The 21,179-nt window shown below is 38.9% G+C and overlaps 1 protein-coding gene across 14 annotated transcripts in view; it reads left to right on the forward strand.

Annotated features, from left to right (window-relative positions):
* SRPK2 (SRSF protein kinase 2) overlaps nucleotides 1-21,179 on the forward strand; it is a 253,782-nt gene that overhangs the window by 27,145 nt on the left and 205,458 nt on the right. The gene's annotated exons all lie outside the window — the stretch shown is intronic.

Consider the following 21,179-nt stretch of genomic DNA (forward strand, 5'->3'; position numbering starts at 1 on the left):
ATGTCATCTTCTGACTTGGAAGATTTTGGTCCGTTAGTGAACACAGGGGGAAGAGCAGGGTTGGGCCTGGGGATGAAGGGGAAAAATATGAGGATTGAGGTGGAGGCAAAAGATTGAGATTTTGTTGGAGTTTGAGATACGAGACATTCATATGTGGCTGTTGAGCTGGATGAATTGGGATCTCATCTACTCAGATAAGAGAGAGAGGCTGTAATATATCTAGGAGTCAGAGGGTCATCCCCAAAAAGGTCATAATTGAGGCTGTGTAAGAATTAAGAGAATGTTGAAGATAACCTACATTTTGAAGGGGCAGGATGGGGAGTAACAGCAGTAGCAGAGACCTGAAGAGGACTGTGTTAGTGGTAGTAGTTTATTCTCTGGAGACCAAGGGATGGGCACCATTTGAATGAGCGTCCTGTGCATCAGAGTTAGTAAATGAAGACCAGTAAAAATGGCTAATGGGCTGTTTTGGTGGCCAAAGGAGGTGCTCCCTGTTGAGAATTGGGAATTTTTTTTAATGTTTTTAAAAAAATGGTTATTCATTTTTTGAGGGGGGGGGCGGGCAGAGAGAGGGAGACAGAATCTGAAGCAGGCTCCAGGCTCTGAGCTGTCAGCACAGAGCCCAGTGTGAGGCTTGAACTCACGAACCGTGAGATCATGACCTGAGCCAAAGTCAGATGCTCAACCGACTGAGCCACCCAGGCGCCCCGAGAATTGGGAATATTTAAAGCATGGTTATAAGACTGGGGTGGCTGCTAGTGAAGGAGAGTAAGGAAGTAAGATTAGTAACAGTGAACATTTGTAAACCTTCAGTGTATGCACCATGCTGAGTGCTGGCCATGTTCTTCTTGTAGTCCTCGTGGTGACTGAGAGGTACAGAAAATGGAAAGATGATTGTAAAATGAAGAGGGTATTTAAAATGAGGTTTGTATCTGTCCTAGTACACATGGCAAAACTGATTCTGAGGAACGGCCCCTTAGTTCAGGTCATACGTACAGCTGCTTTTAAGACATGACCTGCAGAGCCTGTGCTCTGGATTGTAGGGTGTTGGTCACATGTGAGATGTGTTTTCTTTCCCAGTTGTATTACTTGCTTATCACTTTGTAACAGATTATCTTAAAACATAGTGACTTAATCTAAACTTACAAAACGTCAGTTATGCATCAGTAAACTCGGACAAAAACCACAGTGGCTTCATACAACAGGCATTTATCACTGCATAGTTCCCGAGGTTAGGAATTCGGGAGCCGTGCAGCTGGGCGGTTCTGGCGCTGGGTTGCAGACATTGGAAGGCTTGGCTGGGGCTGGAGGAGCTCCTTCCAAGCTGGCTTACTGACATGGCTCTTGGCAGGAGACTTCAGTTCCTTGCCATGTGGACCTCTCCTTGAGCGTCCTCACGACACGTCAGCTGGCTTTGCCCAGAGTGATGATCCGAGAGAGCAAGGAGGAAGCCACAGTGCTTTTCATGACCTGCTCTGGGAAGTCTCACACCTGTCACCTCTGCCACATTTTACTGGTTAGAAGTGAGCTACTGGGAGGACAGTGGAGGCTGTCTCCCCCCTTTGAAGAGAGGCATACTAAATACTTGGTGAACATATTTTTTTTTTTTTTTTTTTTTTTAATTTATTTTTGGGACAGAGAGAGACAGAGCATGAACGGGGGAGGGGCAGAGAGAGAGGGAGACACAGAATCGGAAACAGGCTCCAGGCTCCGAGCCATCAGCCCAGAGCCTGACGCGGGGCTTGAACTCACGGACCGCGAGATCGTGACCTGGCTGAAGTCGGACGCTCAACCGACTGCGCCATCCAGGCGCCCCCATATTTTTTTTTTTTAATTTTTTTTTTTAACGTTTATTTATTTTTGAGACAGAGAGAGAGCATGAGCAGGGGAGGGGCAGAGAGAGAGGGAGACACAGAATCTGAAACAGGCTCCAGGCTCTGAGCTGTCAGCACAGAGCCCGACGCGGGGCTCAAACTCACGGACCGTGAGATCATGACCTGAGCCGAAGTCGGACGCTCAACCGACCAAGCCACCCAGGCGCCCCACTTGGTGAACATATTTTTAAAGCCAGCGCCCGGGTCAGGCACAGCGAGGAGGAAGGGCTCCCGGGGGAGGAGTCAGAAGACTGGGGTTTCAGACCCAGCTCTGCAGCCTGCTCCCTGAGGCTCTGGAGGATGTGGTTTATCCTCCCCGAACCTCGTTTCCTCTTTGAAAATAGGGGTCATAAAAGTGTGGGCCACTTCACAGTGAGTCATAAAGGTGACAGCAAAGAGATAACACCTGTGATGGGCTCTGGGACCCCCCCCCCCCCACCCCCACCCCCACTTACAGCGGAACGGGCTTTGCTGACGGACATAACTGCTTGTTCCAGTCCTATGTGCTGTGTAATCTGGAGCATGTCGTGTGACCTCTCTTGTGCCTCAGTTTCCTCGTGTGTGAGTCAGGATTAATTCAGGTGTCCATCTCATGGGGTTACTGTGAAGATTAAATAAGAGTTCATAGGACATATTTAGCATAATGCCTGCACATGTTAGGGCCAGGTGTTACTGAATAAGCAGTAACTCGAAGACTCTCTTCTTTCTGCTGGTTTCCATTCTAGTATCTCTTTCTTGGGCTTCAGCCAGTACTTGGCCCCAGGACTTTCACATGGGTATTTATGAAGGATCCTTGATCCAAGGTCAAATGTTTCTTTAAATGAAACATTTTATTTTTAAAAACATACTACCTGATTGTACTGAACTAGTTTGGTTAGAAAATATTTCACTTTTCTGTACCAAATAGTGACTTATTAAGTTTGCCAAGCAGTTACAGTGTCATTAATATTAATATAAGTCATTTGTGGATCAGTTTGAAAATGTTTTGTTTTTCTAAACTTCTGTTTTCAAGGAAAGTTTCCAATTGTGATATAATTTTATGAATAACTAAGGCCCTTGAGATATCTTAGTGGTAGTTGAGAATTGTGCAAAAGACCACATATGACTTAATGGTTCATAAATTATTGCAAATGACTCACATAAAAGTTTCTAATTCTTATTGAAGCTCAGTTTGTTTTTATTATGGTAAAATATACATAACATAAAATTCATCATTTTAATGTTTTGTAAGTATACATACAGTTCAGTGGCGTTAAGTATGTTTACATGGTCTTGCAGCCATCACCACATGTCCATCTCTGGACTTTTTTCATCATCCCATATTCAGACTCTCTGTATGTATTAGAGACCAGAGTTTCAAGGGCACCTGGCTGGCTTAGTTGGTGGAGCACGTGACTCCCGATCTCAAGGTTGTGGGTTTGAGCCCTGCATTGGGTGTAGAAATAACTTAAAATCTTTAGGGGCACATGGGTGGCTCAGTCGGTTAAGCATCTGACTCTTTATCTTAGCTCAGGTCTTGATCTCAAGGTTGTGAGTTCAAGCCCCACATTGGGCTTGTGCTATGTGTGAAGCCTACTTAAAAAGAAACCAGGGTTTCATTAAACTTGTTTTCACTGGGTACTATTTATGAAAAACATTTGATTTTTTTTCTTTTCCTTTTTAAGTTTATTTATTCATTTTAGGAGAGTGAAAGCACCAGTGGGAGAGGAGCAGAGAGGGAGGGAGGGAAGGACAGAGAGAATCCCAAGCAGGCTCCACATTGTGAGTTCAGAGCTTGACCTGGGGCTTGAAATCACAAACCACAAGATCACGACCTAAGCTGAAATTGAGAGCCAGGTGCTTAACCAACTAAGCACCCAGGTGCCCTTATTTTTATTTACTTTTATTTTTAAAAGACTGACAGGAGATTTATTGCACTGCTGTTTGTTACAGTAGAGAAATACAAATGGGCACTTCCTACATACAGTATCATTAAAATACATTTATGGTAAATATCTTTGTGAAGCTTCCCAGATAGCCTATTTACTAAAATATTGAAAAGAACATTTTAAAGGCAGCCACTTATTATGGATACGCCTTTGGAGATCAATATAAATAATTTATTATGTAACAGCTTAAGTTTTCTTTAGAAAAGTTCATATCAGGTTTGCATTAGAGCCAGTTTTTTTTTGTCGTTTATAAGAAATAATATATGCATATTCATTTCTCTTATTGTAAAAAACCCATAACATAAAATTTACCATCTTAACAATTTTGCGTCCAGTACAGCGGCATATGTACCCACTGTTGTGTAACACAACGCTAGGACTGTCTTAAAGAACCACAATTCTTGGACCCATCAAACAACACCTTCCTTTTTCCCCCTTACCTGACCCCTGGCGACCACCATTTCCTTTGTTTGTCTCTTTTTAAAATATTTTATTTTTATTTAAAAAAATTTTTAATGTTATTTATTTTTTGAGAGAGAGACAGAGCACGAGCTGGGAAGGGACAGAGAGAGAGGGAGACACAGAATCCGAAGCAGACTCCAGACTCTGAGCTGTCAGCACAGAGCCCGATGCAGGGCTTGAACTCAAGAACCGTGAGATTATGATCTGAGCTGAAACCAAGAGTCAGATGCTTAACTGACTGAGCCACCCAGGTGCCCCTGAAATACTCAAATGATAAATGTTGTAAAGATTTTAAAGCCATGGTGAAAGCATTCAAAATGATTATTTTCCTGTATGAGTTAACCTAGGAAGACTTTTTTCAGCTTTTAATACAGTAAATACTCCTGTAGGAAAACTGTTACATGGTACTTTCCAGGAGACAAGTGGTTAACATTTTACACTTTCCTTTTGAAGAAGGGAAGAAGTTAAGATTCCATTTTTTTGTTGAGTCAACAGAGACAGGGAAGTGTATGACAATATTTTAAACCAGTGCTGTCCAACAGCTCTTTGTGTGATGATGGAGATGTTCTGTATCTGTGCTGCCCAATATGGCAGCCTGGAGCGTGTTCTAGATCACTTGAAGTACGGCTGTTGTGACTGAGGGACTGAAGTTCTAATTTTATTTAACGTAAGTTAGTTTACATTTTTTTAAGGTTTATTTTTGAGAGAGGGAGACACACACAGAGACAGAGTGCTAGTGGGGGAGGGGCAGAGAGAGAGGGAGACACAGAACCTGAAGCAGGCTCCAGGCTCTAAGCTGTCAGCACAGAGCCCGACGCAGGGCTCGAACTCATGGACCGTGAGATCATGACCTGAGCGAAGTCGGACACTTAACCGACTGAGCCACCCAGGTGCACCTAACGTAAGTTAGTTTAAATGTAACTAGTCACATGTGGCTAGTGGCTATGATATTGGTCAGAGCAGATATAGAACAGATATAGAACATACGCCTTTGTGGTCATTGGCCATGTTCATTTTGGACACTTGTTTCTTGCCCAGCTTTATATTCCAAACACATTTCTTCGTGTATAAAATAAATATTTATGAATGAATAAATGAAAAGTTTTTGTTCTTCAGATGATATGGTGTTTCAGTTGTTTTTTTTTTTAACCTTATTCTCTTTTGTAACTTCTAATTGTTACATAACGTCTTTTCCTTCTTTTTAATATAGTATTTTTTGATTTCCTGCGGAGTATTTGGTCATATTATTCATTTCTCTAGTCTGGTCTTGTGCATTTCTTTAAAATGTGCAAATGAATTTGGATTATCTCACCAACCTGAAAGCTACTGTTTAGTTTTTAGTTTTTGATTCTGTAGGAGAGAAACTTGACTGAATTGAGATACATCCTAACGGACTCTGAACACTGCACATCAGTGTAAGAGCTGTCATTGTTCTTTGTTCCCTTTGTACAGTTACTTAAAATCCCCTCCTCTTCCTTTCAGTATTTTATTCATTTTTATGATTTAAAAAAAATGTTTATTTTGAGAGAGAGAGAGAGAAAGAGAAAGCTAGCGGGGGAGGGACAGAGAGAGAGAGAGGGAGATGGAGAGAATCCCAAGCAAGCTCTGCACTGTCAGTGTGGAGCCTGACGTGGGGCTCAGACTTACGGATGGTGAGATTGTTACCTGAGCTGACACCAAGAGTTGGATGTTTAACTAACTGAGCCACCCAGGCACCCTTACTTTCAGTATTTTAAATCAGAAACTAGATAAGCAAAAATTTTTTTTTTAAGTACAAATGTGGGTGAAGATTTTATTTTTAAATTAATCTCTATACCCAGTGTGGGGCTTGAACCCACAACCTTGAGATCAAGGGTTCCGTGCTGTACTGACCTAGCCAGCTAGGCGCCCCTCCAGCACTTTTTGTAGAAAAGACTATTCTTTCTTCCCTGAATTGCCTTTGTTTTTTTGTTGAACATTAATTGACCACATATGTGTGTTCTCTTTCCGGACTTGAATCTGTCCTATTGATTATAGACCTTTTCATCTATGTTGATATTTTACTGTCTTGATTACTGTAGCTTTAATAATAATTCTTGAAGTCTGGTGGTTTAAGTCCTCCATATTTGTTGTTTTTCAAAGTTTTTTTTTTTTTTTGGTTATTCTAGATCCTTTGTATTTCTCCATGAGTTGTAGGATCAGCTTGTCAGTTTCTACCAAAAAGTGCTTATTTAGATTGCGGTTGCATTGAATCTATAGATAAATTTGGGGGAGAAGTAACATCTTAGCAGTACTGAATCTGTGGTCCATAAGCATATATTTCTACCTTTATTTAGGTTGTCTTTAATTCTTTTCAGTAATATTTTGTAGTTTTCAGTGTACAGGTGTTACACATCTTTGGTCAGATTTATTCCTAAGTAGTTAATATTTTTTGATGCTGTTATTAGTATATATTTCTTAATTTCAGCTTTTTATTTTATTATAATTTGAGCCTACATAAATCATGGTTATGATTGTGGATTCTGGAATTAGACCTAGGTTTAAACTGCAGCTTTACTACTTCTTGGGTGTCATGGATTGGGCAAAAAAAATCACTTTTTCTGAACTTGTTTTGTCAGTGAAATGGAGAATGATTACCGACAGCATTTTTCAGCCTTGGCACTGCAGATGCCCGTCGCAGCTAATCAGCCTGATGATGGAAAAGGTCTCCAGTTGTTGCCGGAGGTCTCTGAGCATTGCGTGGGGGGCATATCAAAATCACTCCTGAGCGAGAGCCATTGTTTTTGCTTTGTGAGATTGCTGTGAGGGTTAATTTGATTGCATGGGAAGAACTTACTTGCAGTACTTGTCTATGGAAGACAAATTGGTTGATACTGTATCATATGTTCTTCAGTTGTTTTGGCACTTTAAGTTACTTTGTTTATTCTTAAGTATAAGCTCAGGGAGGGTAGTCTTTGGAAGAAATCATTTAATTATGTCTTAGAGTCCAGGGAACATTTGGTAAGTAATTGAGTATGGGTGCTTTATTAGACTAGTTTGAGGAGGTGTATGTAATTACATATCTATGTGGTGACCAGGAAGAAATGAGGATGTGGAGGATTAGTAAGAAACTGGACTGCTGTCTATTTTCTTGTGTCTCATCTTCTCGTGTGGTTTTATGTTTATGTCAAATGTAATGGATTTCTAGAATGTCAGTGACAAAACTCAAGTGTGTTTCAAAACCACAGTAACTTCACCTTGCCTGGCGGGCATATGTTGTTTCTTTGCTGTTGGTCATTTCATCACCTTGTGAAAAGGACACCCTTTTTTCATTTTGCTGGATCATTCAGTATTGAGAGTGCTGGGAGAAGTGCGGGTAAAGGGGTGGAGGGTATCCTCTGTCCTCCCGCAGGCACCTGACTTGATCCAGACCTGGAGCTTCCTCCCTAGAATTTGAACCCTGTGCCCAGTGACTGGAGATCCTGCCCTTTTGGAGTAGGACCCAGACGATGTGGTCAAGAGCATCCGGGGCTGTCTCCATCCTGACCCTTCTCTGCACCGTTGGTCTTCCCTTTGGCCCTGTGTGCACCCCTGTGACTGTCTCACAACCCTCCCCCTCTGTTTCTGAATGGAGTTGTCTGTGACAAATTGATGCTTAACCTTTCTCCCATACAGCTGAGGTAAAATGTGTGAAGGGTCCAGAATTGCTTTGAAAATCAATATGTAAACATATGTACTTTTCTTACATGTTATTTTGTCTGGTTTTAATGTATTTCTTCTGATGGTACGATTTTCTTTCCAGTGGAGGACTGTTTTGTTAGTAGAAATCTGTAAAAAATCTCGTTTGAGAATGGCCATCCTTTTTGTGGAAGTTCTCTCATTTTGTATTTGTTGTTGTACACGTCTGTGATTGACGGAGTAAAGTAATTTTAACACTGATAGGCCACAGAGTAGGAAGTGAAACATTTACGTTTAAACAAACAAACAAACAAACAAACAGGGATGCCTGGGTGTCTCGGTTGAGCTTTTGACTTTTAATTTCGGCTCAGATCGCGAACTCTTGTGGTTCCTGGAGATGGACACTTGCGTCAGGCTCTGCGGACAGTGTGGAGCCTGCTTTGGTTCTCTCTCCCCCTCTCTTTCTGCCCTTCCCTCTGTCTCACTCTCTCAAAGTAAATAAATAAGCATTAAAAAAACAAAAATAAAAAATGGTCACATAAATAACATTTAAAAAAAAATTTTTTTTTTAACGTTTATTTATTTTTGAGACAGAGAGAGACAGAGCATGAACGGGGGAGGGTCAGAGAGAGAGGGAGACACAGAATCTGAAACAGGCTCCAGGCTCTGAGCAGTCAGCACGGAGCCCAACGCGGGGCTCGAACTCACAGACCGCGAGATCGTGACCTGAGCCGAAGTCGGACGCTTAACCGACTGAGCCATCCAGGCGCCCCAATAACATTTTTTTTAAAAATGAAAACTAACTTTCAAAACATTGAGAGAAGTGGCCTTTAACGTCTGACTTAGTAGAAGACGGATTCTCACGTATACTTCTTCATTCAGTCTGTTGTGATATATTTGAAGTAAGCATATGAAGAAGATGTGGCCGTGGACAGATAGGTAGTTGGAAGAGTTAGTTTTAATAGACTTTTTAGATAATCATAGGTATTCATTGTGACTACACTGACACTTGGCAAGTGGGCAGGTGTTGGAAGAAAGGTGGTGTTGTGGAATCTAAACCCATATTGATGAGCTTTTCGTACTGTCACATTAAAATCCGTTGATTTTCTCGTACTTTACATGACTCTTTGCCCCATACATGGTTTTGTAACGTCATGCGTCAGTCTTCTGGAAAATGAGTCATGCAGTACTTCAGATGTTGACACGTCATTAAACTGTATCCCAAAGTAATGCTCATTAATATCTGATCAGAAGAGTTTTAAGCGTTGAGACCTGTCCTGCTTCTGGTGGCACACGGAAGTTTTACAGACTATTGTCTTGAAAGCTTGAATTTTATCACTGGCAACAAATAGTCTTTCATTTGTTTTTCTGTAAATGCTAGGCTTGCTTATTTATTTATTTTTTTTATAGAAAGGTCTTTCATGTAGCCAAGTCTGAATAAGCATAGTTTGTGTTGTTTTTTCAAGTAAAGATGATGTTCTGTGAAAGAAAGTGGCTAATTCCGCCTACAATTCGGTTACCCAAGTGCTTTTTCTTGAGATAGCCATCGTATTTTGGTGCGTACCAGTTCTTTATGCACATTTCCCACTTTGTCACACAGAATTTTAAGTAGATACTTTTTTTTTTTTTTTTTTTTTTTTTTTTTAAAGCTTATTTTCGGAGCTCCTGGGTGGCTCAGTCAGTTGAACATCTGACTTTGGCTCAGGTCATGATCTCATGGTTTGTGAGTGTGAGCCCCACATCAGGCTCTCTGCTGTCAGCATAGAGCTTGCTTCGGATCCTTTGTCCCTCGGCACCTCTCCGTTTACAGACTCTCTCTCTCTCTTAAAAATAAATAAATGAATAAACATTTAAAGTTTATTTGAAAGAGAGAGTGTGCGTGTGTGCACATGCAAGTATGTGAGTGGGGGAGGGGCAGATAGAATCTCAAGCAGGCTCTGTGCTGTCACAGAGCCTGAGGCGGGGCTTGAACTCATGAACTGTGAGATCATGACCTGAGCAGAGATCAGGAGTTGGATGCTTAGCCAACTGAGCCACCCAGGCATCCTGCTTAGTGTTATTTTAGAAATGTCAGTGTAGGGGCACCTGGGTGGCTTGGTCGGTTAAGCGTCCGACTTCAGCTCAGGTCATGATCTCACGGTCCGTGAGTTCGAGCCCCGCATCGGGCTCTGTGCTGACAGCTCAGAGCCTGGAGCCTGTTTCAGATTCTGTGTCTCCCTCTCTCTCTGCCCCTCCCCTGTTCATGTTCTGTCTCTCTCTGTCTCAAAAATAAATAAATGTTTAAAAAAAAAAAATTAAAAAAAAATAAAAGAAATGTCAGTGCAGTCATACAAGAAAAACATACATACACAAACTAGAAGTGAAGCTTATTATTTTCAGATGATAAAGTCTATTTGAAAGATCAGAGACTATTGTGAAAATTATAATTAAGAAGAGTTAAGGCAAGTGAAGTATTCCAAACAAAAAATAATTTAAAAATATTTCAGTAATAACCTATTGGATATATAATGGAAAGATACTCTCTTTACAGTAGGATCCAAAAATAACATCTTTTTCATAATTGAGGACATTTAAGTAGATAAATAATTTTGACAAATTAACTAGAACATTGAGTATGTAAGGTCAGCATTTTTTAGCTTGACACTCTTAGGTGAGACAAATTATTTTAAAAATCCTGTAACAGTTCTTACCAAATTTATTCAAAGATAAATTTTCAAGTCAGCTTCTTTTTTTGCCTTGTAATAATTTAAGATTAGTATTTTGTTTATCTTAAGACATTTTAATTCCGGTTTTGGTTATAGGAATTACATTGAAAAGTAGTTTCATACATTCTTTTTTAAAGCTTTTTTTTAATTATGAGAAATTTCAAACTTAGAAGTTGAGTTAATAGCATATTAAATGCAAGTACTTGTCACTTAAATTCAGTTTTGTTACTTTGTTAGATATGCTAATGATTTGTGACTATGTAAGAAAATGTACAAATCTTTTAGTGACTGCTGTGGACTGATTTGTGTCCCCCCAAGTTCCGATATTGAAGCCCTAACCCCCAGAGTGATGGTGTTTGGAGATGGGGCCTTTGGCAAGTAGTTAGATTTAGATAAGGTCATAAGGGTGAAGCCCTTAGGATCGGATTAGTGCCCTTATAAGAAGAGACATTGGGGTACCTGGGTGGCTCAGGTGGGTGAGTGTCTTACTGGTGTTGACAACATGGAACCTGCTCAGGATTGTCTCCCTCTCTGTCTGCCCCTTTAGATTGTGGTCATCTAAACCCAGTCTTGTATTCACATTTCCACAATTACTTCTTACAGTTGATTTTTTAGAATTGGGATCCAAAAATAACTCCATGTGTTCTGTTTTATGGTTAAGTAAAAGAGTGGTTTTAAAAAACAGTGCAGTGGGACCACTGATTTTTCATCCAGTGGTTGTATTTAAAAAAAAAAAAAAAAAAAAAAAAAAAAAGGAGGGTGAAGGACTACTGTAGAGGAAAAGATATTTAAAATGCAAAATGAACAAATGTAACATGTGGGCTTTTTTTTTTTGGAAGGGGGTCCTGATTCTGACATATTAACTGTAAAAAAGATGACAGTGTCTTAGGTTCTATAACTCCAATATTCTGGAAAACTGACACATATAAACATTTGCGTTGTAAATAAAATAAGAATAACATTCTGAAAGTATTTTAATTAAATAAGGATTTTATATTTTTCACAAATTATAATAGTATTTTAACTTTTAAACATTCCCAACACACTAATGAAAATTTTGTTAGAATATTTTTAAAAGTCAAGGTATTATTAACTCATGGTGTAGCTTTAAAAACTTCTCCCCTCCAAAAAAACCAACTTCTCCAAAGCTAAATTTATCAGATCAGCTTAGTAAAATTTTATAAAGATCATTACTATGATATTTTTGACATAGTGTTTTATACTAACTATAGTGAATTTTTAATGTGCAATGATATTCAAGTATGAATTTAACCAGTAGGTGGCAACAAATCAATATCTGAATTTATTTTTAAGAAAATTTCAGAAAAAACAGTATAAGTCATAAATAAGGCACATTTGATATTTTTCTACAAATAAGTATTTTGTACTTATGTCCTTTATACATGCTTTTTAATTTGAAAAAAATGTACAGATTTTATTTTTGTATGATACGCATAGTTCTTTTTAAACCTGTGATTGTTTTTTTTTTTTTAATTTTTTTTTTAACGTTTATTTTATTTTTGAGACAGAGAGAGACAGCATGAACAGGGGAGGGGCAGAGAGAGAGGGAGACACAGAATCAGAAGCAGGCTCCAGGCTCTGAGCCATCAGCCCAGAGCCCGACGCGGGGCTCGAACTCACGGACCGTGAGATCGTGACCTGAGCTGAAGTCGGATGCTTAACCGACTGAGCCACCCAGGCGCCCCTGTGATTGGTTTTTAATAGTTGGATGATTAATTTATAGTTGTACTTAACAACTGATAATGCAGGTATTTGATTTATTACCTGGTGGATACAAATAATCATAATTTGAGTTATATTTTTGTTTTTGCTTTGCTTAATTAGAAACTTAATCTGGTTAATAAGTAGTATTGTTTAATTTGCTAAAAATAAGCTTCTATTAAAATTGAAAACCCACAAAAACCCCGGAAATTTTATAACGCTGTGTGATAAAACACTTGGGAAAAATCAGTGGGGAGTGTATTCGTATGTTGTAATGTTGTAAATGCATTAGATTTATCGTTACTTATATCAGCTAGAAAAATACACCTATTTTTCGAATTAAAAAGCATGTATAAAGGACATAAGTACAAAATATTTATTTGTAGAAAAACTTGCATCAAGTTTGACAAATGATAGAAAAGTATAATGCCATTTATAAAAGATTTCCAGTACCGTGTATTGTTGATGGATGTGTGTCTGTATTCTCTTCTCCGTGCGCTGTCCCTTGGATTCTCTGTCTCTCATAAAAGTATCCAGAGGTGGACACTTGGGCTTCCATCAGAACGTAACTGCCGCTAGGAGCCAGGAGAAGAGGTTAGGACTCAGGGTTTATTTTAAAGGGTTAGCTTAGCTTAAAAAAAAAAAAAAAAAAAAAAAAGGCTATTTTAAAATAATGTTAGCAGTTGTTAATTCTAAAGAGTGGGAATAGGAGTGTCATTGTAATACTTTAATTCTGTAATCTGTTGATTTAAAAAAGATACAACTGAACATAGTCTTGAGCAGAGCAGTCCATGGTTACAAAATGTTATTTGTCTCTTCAAATACAAACATTTAAAAAGTGTATAAACATTTTATGTTTTGTCCATATATACGAACTAAATGTCATTATTTACTACTTGATGTATTTTGGGTACTTTTTAATCTACGCTCATGTACATTTCTAATTTACTTATTTATTTATTTATTTTTAAAAATTTTTTTAACATTTATTTATTTATTTTTGAGACAGAGAGAGACAGAGCATGAACGGGGGAGGGTCAGAGAGAGAGGGAGACACAGAATCCGAAACAGGCTCCAGGCTCTGAGCTGTCAGCACAGAGCCTGATGCGGGGCTCGAACTCACAGACTGTGAGATCATGACCTGAGCTGAAGTCGGACGCTTAACCGACTGAGCCACCCAGGCGCCCCTGTACATTTCTAATTTAAATTAACCCATTACAATTTATGTACTTGCACACATTTAGGCTTTTTGGTGGTTTCTTTTTTATTTTGGAAGGATCATTTCTTGTGACTAGATTTTGTGCACTTGGTTTTAGGGGGAGGAAGAGTAATATTTTTGGGAAATAGAAGCTTATGTGAAATCCAAAGATATGAGCAGTGTTATAGTTTCTGTCATTTATTTTTAGATTTTCTATATTTTTCTTAAATTTTTGAGCCATACTTTATTGACAATGTCAGTCTAGAACAAGCCAGGCATTTTCCCCCATGAAGTGAGATAGTTTTCACTCTGCTGTAACATGTACCCACACATCTTCTTCACCTTGAAAATGTAGCATTTCAAGCTTTAGCCAGGGTAGATTACCCCTTTTTCACTTTCACACTTTTTACCGTGCTGCCAGAAGTCTTCTCAGCATTTGCTTTGAATTCTGTCTTAGCACATCTCTCACTGCTTTTGCACAGATCTGGGAGTATGGGATGTAGCTGGGTCCAGCCTCTCGCCACCAAGATGTCATGAGAGTAGGTGTGTCAGTGTTGGCTCCTAGATTGTCTTTAGGTTAAATAACACTCCAGCATACAGTTCTGTCTCTTTCCTCATCCTCTCCAACTTTTGTCATTGTATTTCATTCAGCTTTGTTAGGTGGATAAATGCAGGTGGCTGTCAGGAATGTACACACTTCCCTTGCAGTGATGTGTTGTGTAGGAACTTGTGTTTTTCTTGGTACTTTAGAATGTCATCTTTATCACTTGCCCTTGTCCACTGGTATTGTTCATGATCTCTTGGGCCCTTTCCTGCCTCTGGCCTTTTTGAGCTGCTGTTTTCCCTCTTCGCTTTGCTGGTTTCTTGTTCTTTCTTCTGGTATCAGCTTTGATGTTGTTTCCTAGAGAATTCTTTCGTGACCATCCTGTATACAGTGCCTCCTCAGTAGGTCTTTACTTGGAGCAGTCTCTTTTCCTCTGTGGTGCTTTCCAGAACATCCCATTGCTTTTTGTGCTGTTTGCTCAGTTCCTACTAGACTTAAGCTCTGTGAGGTCAGGGGCCATGTGTATTTTACTCAAACTCTGAAAATTCAGGGCTTACATCCACGCTTGGAATGTTCTGTGAACTTGTAGTAAGTCAAATGAATTGCTGAACGAATGAACTTTAAGGATTTACGGTTTACGTGTCAGAACTCATTTAACTTTTCTCTCTTCATCTCTCGTCTCTCTGTTCATTCTTTAGTAATGAATTTTCTCTTCTCCAAAGGTAGGATATGCTTTTAGGATCAGTATTTGTTTTTATGGGTTATTCTTTATATTTAACTCTTTGACACATCTGAAATTTATTGTAGAATATAGTAGTGTGTGGTATATTCAAAGTAATTCCTTTTGTTTTAAACTGCATTCTCATGTATTGAGTCATTTGTTGTATTTATAGTTAAAAATTTAAAAATGTCTGTAGAAATACTGTTTTATGTTTTAGTCCATTGATTAATGCCTTCTCTTAGTTTTAAACTATTATATTTTGAAAACCTGGTCCCCATGAAAATATAATTATAATTTAAATTATTTATGGTACCCATGAATATATAATTATCACTTAAATTATTTAATTTTTGTCAAACCCATGTGAATTTTACTATCAAAGGACCAGGTTATAGAAAATATTTTGTGTGGTTTCTACTTGGTATTTCACTTAATCTCTAAATTTATATTATTGTCATATTTATACTTGGATAAGTTTCGTAATTTTTAAACTAAATGATTTATATTTTATCCTACCATCCACACTACCCCATCCCATCAGTCCTACAACTTATTCTTTGCTAAGTGATTTGGGAGTAGACATTGAGAGCTGCTGACATATTAACTTCACCCCTGAATAATTAAGCATGTCTCTTAAGAAAAGGGTTGTTTTCCTACAATACAACCACAGTGTTATTATCACTCGTAGGGAATTTAACATTGATAGAATATTGTGTGTGTGTGTGTGTGTGTGCATAAATTTAACATTGGTAGAATATTGTGTGAATATATGTTAAATTATATATATGTATACAGACATACACACACACACACACACACACACACACACACACACACACTACACATATATAATTTAAATCCAGGAGCACACATTACAGTTAGATGTCATGTCTCTTAGTTCTCTTTCTGAAACTCTATTGGAGAAGGATCATTTTTTTTTTTTCTTTCATTTCCATTCTGCTGTGGACCAATAATTTTTTAAAATACAATAATAATAAATTACTAGAAAAGTAAAATGGTAGAAATGAAGACATAAAATTAAGGCTCATTTAAAAATTAGATTCTATGATCAAGTTGCTATAAAAATTTCTGAACTCTAACTTGTGTACTTCTCTTATCATGGATCAATAGCAAACATTTTGAGGGCTTTTAGTGATCTGAGAATTAAGTAACGCTGATCTGGAATGGTTCCCCCAGGCTAATTTATTTTTTTAATGGCCATGAGAGTTTTAAAGAGCCCAGACCAGTTGTTTTATAGATGCGTCTCTTAATTTGGATTTGTCTGATTTGTCATGATTAAGAATCAGATTAAATACTTTTGACAGGAATACATCATAGGTCATGGTGTCCCCTTCTCAGTGCGTCCACATGAGACACATCATTATTGCTAATGTTAAGTATCATTTGGTTAAAATGTGTCTTCCAGGTTTTTTGATTGTGGAGATTTCTTTTCCCTTTTTAAATAAGATATTTTCAGACTGTGTGAGTATCTGTTCTTATAATTATGCAGTGGTTTTAACATCCCTTGGTGTTTCTTGACTGAATCAGTATTTTGCAACCGTGGGTTGCAAATGAGAATTGTCTAATTCTCTTAGTATCTTTTTCGTTGATTAGTTGTCATTCCTTTGAAGAGAAGATATTTTCCTACTCCAACAGAGTTCTTAAACCACATTGTAGAGATGAGCCCTCTTTTCCCTTTTTCTGATAGATGCTTGTCTGACCTAGGGAAAATTGAAGTGTCTTTATATTAGACACCTCCCATTTCCCTTTCTGTACCTTTTCCATCAGTTTTGCCCTTTGGGTCTGTTTTCTCCTGGTTTCAGTTTTCCCGAAGCTTCCGGGCTTGGAACCTCATGCCGCAGCCCATGAGGGCTTCATTTCCTTAAACTACCTACTTTTTTTTTGTTTCCCCCTCCTGTCTCATGATCAAAACTGCTTTGTGTGGTCCATGTTAACGCATGAAAATTTTTGTTATTTAGCTTTCTTTAGCTATTTGTTTCTTTAGCTTTTTAGATCTGTTTGTGTTTTAAAAAAATCTCTTAAAAAAGAGATTTCTTGTAAGGTGAGTGAATAAATTAGATGACTAATAGGCAGTGTGACATGGTGAAATATGTAAAGGCAATGTGGGAGGAAGATTTTTTTGGAGGTTGTGGTTGAAACTGAGGAGCAAGCAGCCTCTGCTATATATGAGTTCTGCGGACTCAGATCTGAGCCTGCAAACTTGGGTTGTTCCTGTTTTTGTTGTTGTTGTTGTTGTTGTTAATACCTTTTACTACTGGGCTGCATTTTAGTTTAACCTCTCCCCGCTACCCGCCCCCCCCCCCCCCCCCCCAGTTCCCTGTCCTGCCCTGATCCATTTTGTGCGTTGTTGGGGTTTATGACTAGAATGAACCAGGGGTTAGAGTCATTCATATGAGTCCTTTGTAACCCTGATAAAATGTATTTCTGGTATCTTCTGGCAGAAATTTCTTGTAAATTTGAAGGTGTTTTAGATCAGCTCATCTGAATATAGTATCTTCTGCCCTTTCATTCATTCAGCAGGTATTGGGTGCCTACTGTGGACAGTATTGCTGGGCAGTGGGATCTAATAATGAACAAGCTGATGTGGGTCTCCCATGTTGTAATCTAGTTGGGGAGGCAGCTGTATACAGACAGTACACATGTCACATGGATGTGAAGTGATGGGAGAAAAATCCGGTGCCACAGAAAAACCTTAGCCAATCTTGGCAGGGAGGAGGCCAGGGGATGTTTTTTGGGGGTCACTATGTTGGGGAGGGGTGCAAAACCAGGAGACTGTGGGAGTGGTTGACAAAGGATCTGGAAAGGATTGCTTTTCAGGCCACATGATATCTGTCGTAGCTCCCTAACTTGCCACCGTAGTGCAGAAGCAGCCGTGGGAAATCAATAAACACATGAATGTGAGGGTGTCTCAGTCAGACTTTACTTATGGACAGTGAACTCAGAATTACTTTAAAATTTTCAGCTGTCATGAAATATTATTTTGATTATTTCCCCCCCAATCATTTAAAAATGTAAAAACCGTTTTTTTTCTTATACGTTGTTACAGAAACAGGTGGTGAGCTATAGTTTGCTGACTCCTGGAACATGGCGCTAAAATAAAACGCCCATTATCAAGGGTCTTTTGCCTGAACTCTTTATAAAAACAGAGCTATCGTACAATAGACCTGTAGTCAGAGCGTGCATTGTGCTTTCAGTAAGACATAAATATATAGGTAGGGTTGAAAATTACAGTATTTCCGCACCTCTAGCTGTTCTTTTGAAACATTCCAGTAATTCTGGAAGTTAAAGGGAAGGCTGTTGGGAATTAAGAGAGTGATTGACTAGTGGTGCACATACAGAGGGACTTGCATGGTGTCATTAATAGTACTTAGAAGGCCCAAGTTCCAGTCATGAACTTGTCAGTTACTGCCTATGCACATCATGGCACTTTTCTGAGCTTTGTCTATCTGTGAAGAAGAGAAGGTGAACTCAGTACAGATACTGCTCGGAATTATCGCAGGTAATCGTATACTTTAAAGCACCACGTAAGTGTCAGTACTAATATTTTAAGTTACACCGCCGTTTCTAGCATCTTTACATATATCCTATAGATGTAAAATGGCATCATGTTTGCTTAGTTTTTGTCACCAAGATGGATTCTTGGGGAATTCAGCCATCATGCAGACATTCATGTGTCTACTGTATCTTAAGGACATTCTAAATATGGGGATACAACAGTAAAGAAGAAATTGTTCTGTTCTTGTGGGATATAAATAAGTATGTATTATACTGTGAGGTGGTCATACATACTATAAAGAAAATAAAGGTAAGGGGGGTACATGGAGGTCTGGGAATGGTGGATGGGGAGCAAACTGGGGAAAGCCTCTTAGGACATCAGGTTTGAACTTACTAAGGTTTGGAGAGGCGGGAGAGCTTTCGGAGAGACAGAGAACACAATGTAAAGGCCCTGAGGTAAGAAAGATTTAAAAAAAAAATTTTTTTTTAACATTTATTCATTTTTGAGAGAGAGCATGAGGGGAGGGGCAGAGAGAGAGAGAGAGAGAGAGAGAGAGAGAGAGAGACAGAATCTGAAGCAGGCTCCAGGCTCTGAGCTGTCAGCACAGAGCCTGATGTGGGGCTTGAACCCAGGAATGACCTGAGCTGAAGTCAGATGCTTAACTGACTGAGCCATTCAGATGCCCAAAAAAGAGTTTTTAGTATGTTTGAATAAAGGCCAGCAAATATAGAGTGCTTTTTTTACTGCATAGATGTAGAGAGGTAGGGGAAAGATTTATAGGACCTGTTGGACCATGGGAAAGAGTTTGGATTTTATTCTGGGAAAGATGAAAAAGCGATTGGAGGGTTTTAAGCCAAAGAGTGAGAAGTGATCACTCTCCCTTTCTTTATTCTGAACAGTTCTGTCCTGAAACCATTAGGCGGGACAGAGCAAGGTAGGCACATACCATTTGAGGAGGAGTGTGTGGAGCTGTTGTGGCACAAAGCAGCATGTTGGCCCTCGTGGGATGGGGATGGTGGCCTGGGACAGAGGATCCATGTTGGGAGGGCATGGCAGATGTCACCAGAGTCAGAGCCTAAGCAGGGTGAAGACAGGGTCTTTCTGATGGCGTCACCTAGTGTGGGATGCTAGGGCTTGATCAGGGTGGGGAGAGTGTCCAGAGGGGAGAGTAGACTGCACGGAGAGTCAGGGCCCATGCTGTCCCCACCATGTGTAAGGGGTGGCCTGGAGCAGGCTTTGAGGATTAAAGCATAGTAATGTAGCAGTCTTCGTTTTCTGATCTTGATGATTTTGTTGTAGTTTGTAGACCATCCTTGTTTTTAGCTTTTGAGGATGTTGGAGCCTCAGGTTGGCAGCTGACTCTCAGGTGGTTTGGGGAAGAAAGTCTTTGTATTGTGCTTTTCTACAAGTTTGTTGTTTCAAAACTGGAAAAGAAAAACCAACAGTGTCACTGTGGCCACTGTATGATAATGGATTGTAGAGTGGCAGGGTCTCAGGCAGGAGGCTGCAGCGGCCTCTAGTCTGGGTGGGTTGTGCTGGTGGTGTGAGTAGGTGGTCTTAGTGGAGGAGGTGAGAATGGTCAGATTGGGGACTTAATTTGAAGTGAGAGCTGATTGGATTTACTGGTGGGTGTGAGAGAAGACAAGAGTCAAGGATAGCCTCTTGGTTTTTTAAGGCTTTGGGAACTGGGGAAAGATGATGTCATTAAATAATGCCATGAATTCATTTTTTGAAAATTGAGTTTAAAGAAAAAATAGTTGTTTGTCAAAAGACCTGGTTTCCAGTCTTAGCTCACCCACGGAGATGGTGTGTGAACTTGCCTTGACATTTTTGGCTCTTGGTTTATTCATGTGGACAGAATGGTGTAGAATCTACTGTAGTAGGACCAAACAAGCCACGCCTAAGCTAAACCCGGTCTTCATTTCAGCAAGGCATGTGGTAATCTCTCATGATACTTTGTTGAAGGGCTGGAGAAATGCAGTTTATATAATTGCACACCTTGATAGTTTAACACCTGCTCTCCAAAAGTATTAATGATTTAATCACTAACTTTACTTTCAAAGAGTTCATTAAATGGTGAGATGAAATACTTTGTCTTTGATCCTGTTTTGCTAAATGTTTTTATCAGTGCCTTGGATGGCTTGAATTACATGTTTATCAAATTAGTATATAGGTAGGGATGTTGAGAGCACCTTTTTGGGGGGTTACAGCTGGGAATCATAAAAATCTTGGTTCAGTGAAACCACCATGATAATTACTGATGAACAGCTTCGGTTAACGTCATCATGTACCTACCTCAGTGTGCATACGTGGATTTTGAATAGGAATGACAGGGTTATTGGGCATTAAATGATAATAGATGGAAAACCCCAGGCATGCTGGACGTACCCTGTAGATGTCAGTAGCATTCCTTCTTAGTCAAAGGGTGTACAAGCCTTACTTATCCATGCTTCATGTTTGTTAACTTTTTGGTTATGAATCATTTGGTCAGAGTACTGTTAAGGAAAGACCGTTTGAATCCTTCCAAAAATTTGTTTGTACTGTGTATACTTGAGGTGGTATTTCTTACCTTGAAAAAAGCTTCTGTAGGTGAAGTTTTCAGCCAGTTTGCTTGGCTCCGCTAAGGGAAAAGTGTGAGTGATATGTCCCCAGATCATTGCTATAGTGTTAAAGATATATATATAAATATAAATGTATATAAATAAATATATTTATTTATAATAATATATATTAAAATTTATATTAATATAATATAATATATAATATAATATATAATATAATATAATATAATATATAATATATATTTTATATTAATATAAAATTAATTATATAAATTATATTAATATAAAATATAATATATAATATTATATAT

This window comes from Panthera pardus, unplaced genomic scaffold (assembly GCF_024362965.1).
Source record: "Panthera pardus isolate Hobbes unplaced genomic scaffold, ASM2436296v1 HiC_scaffold_8, whole genome shotgun sequence".
In the NCBI taxonomy this organism is placed as follows: Eukaryota; Metazoa; Chordata; class Mammalia; order Carnivora; family Felidae; genus Panthera; species Panthera pardus.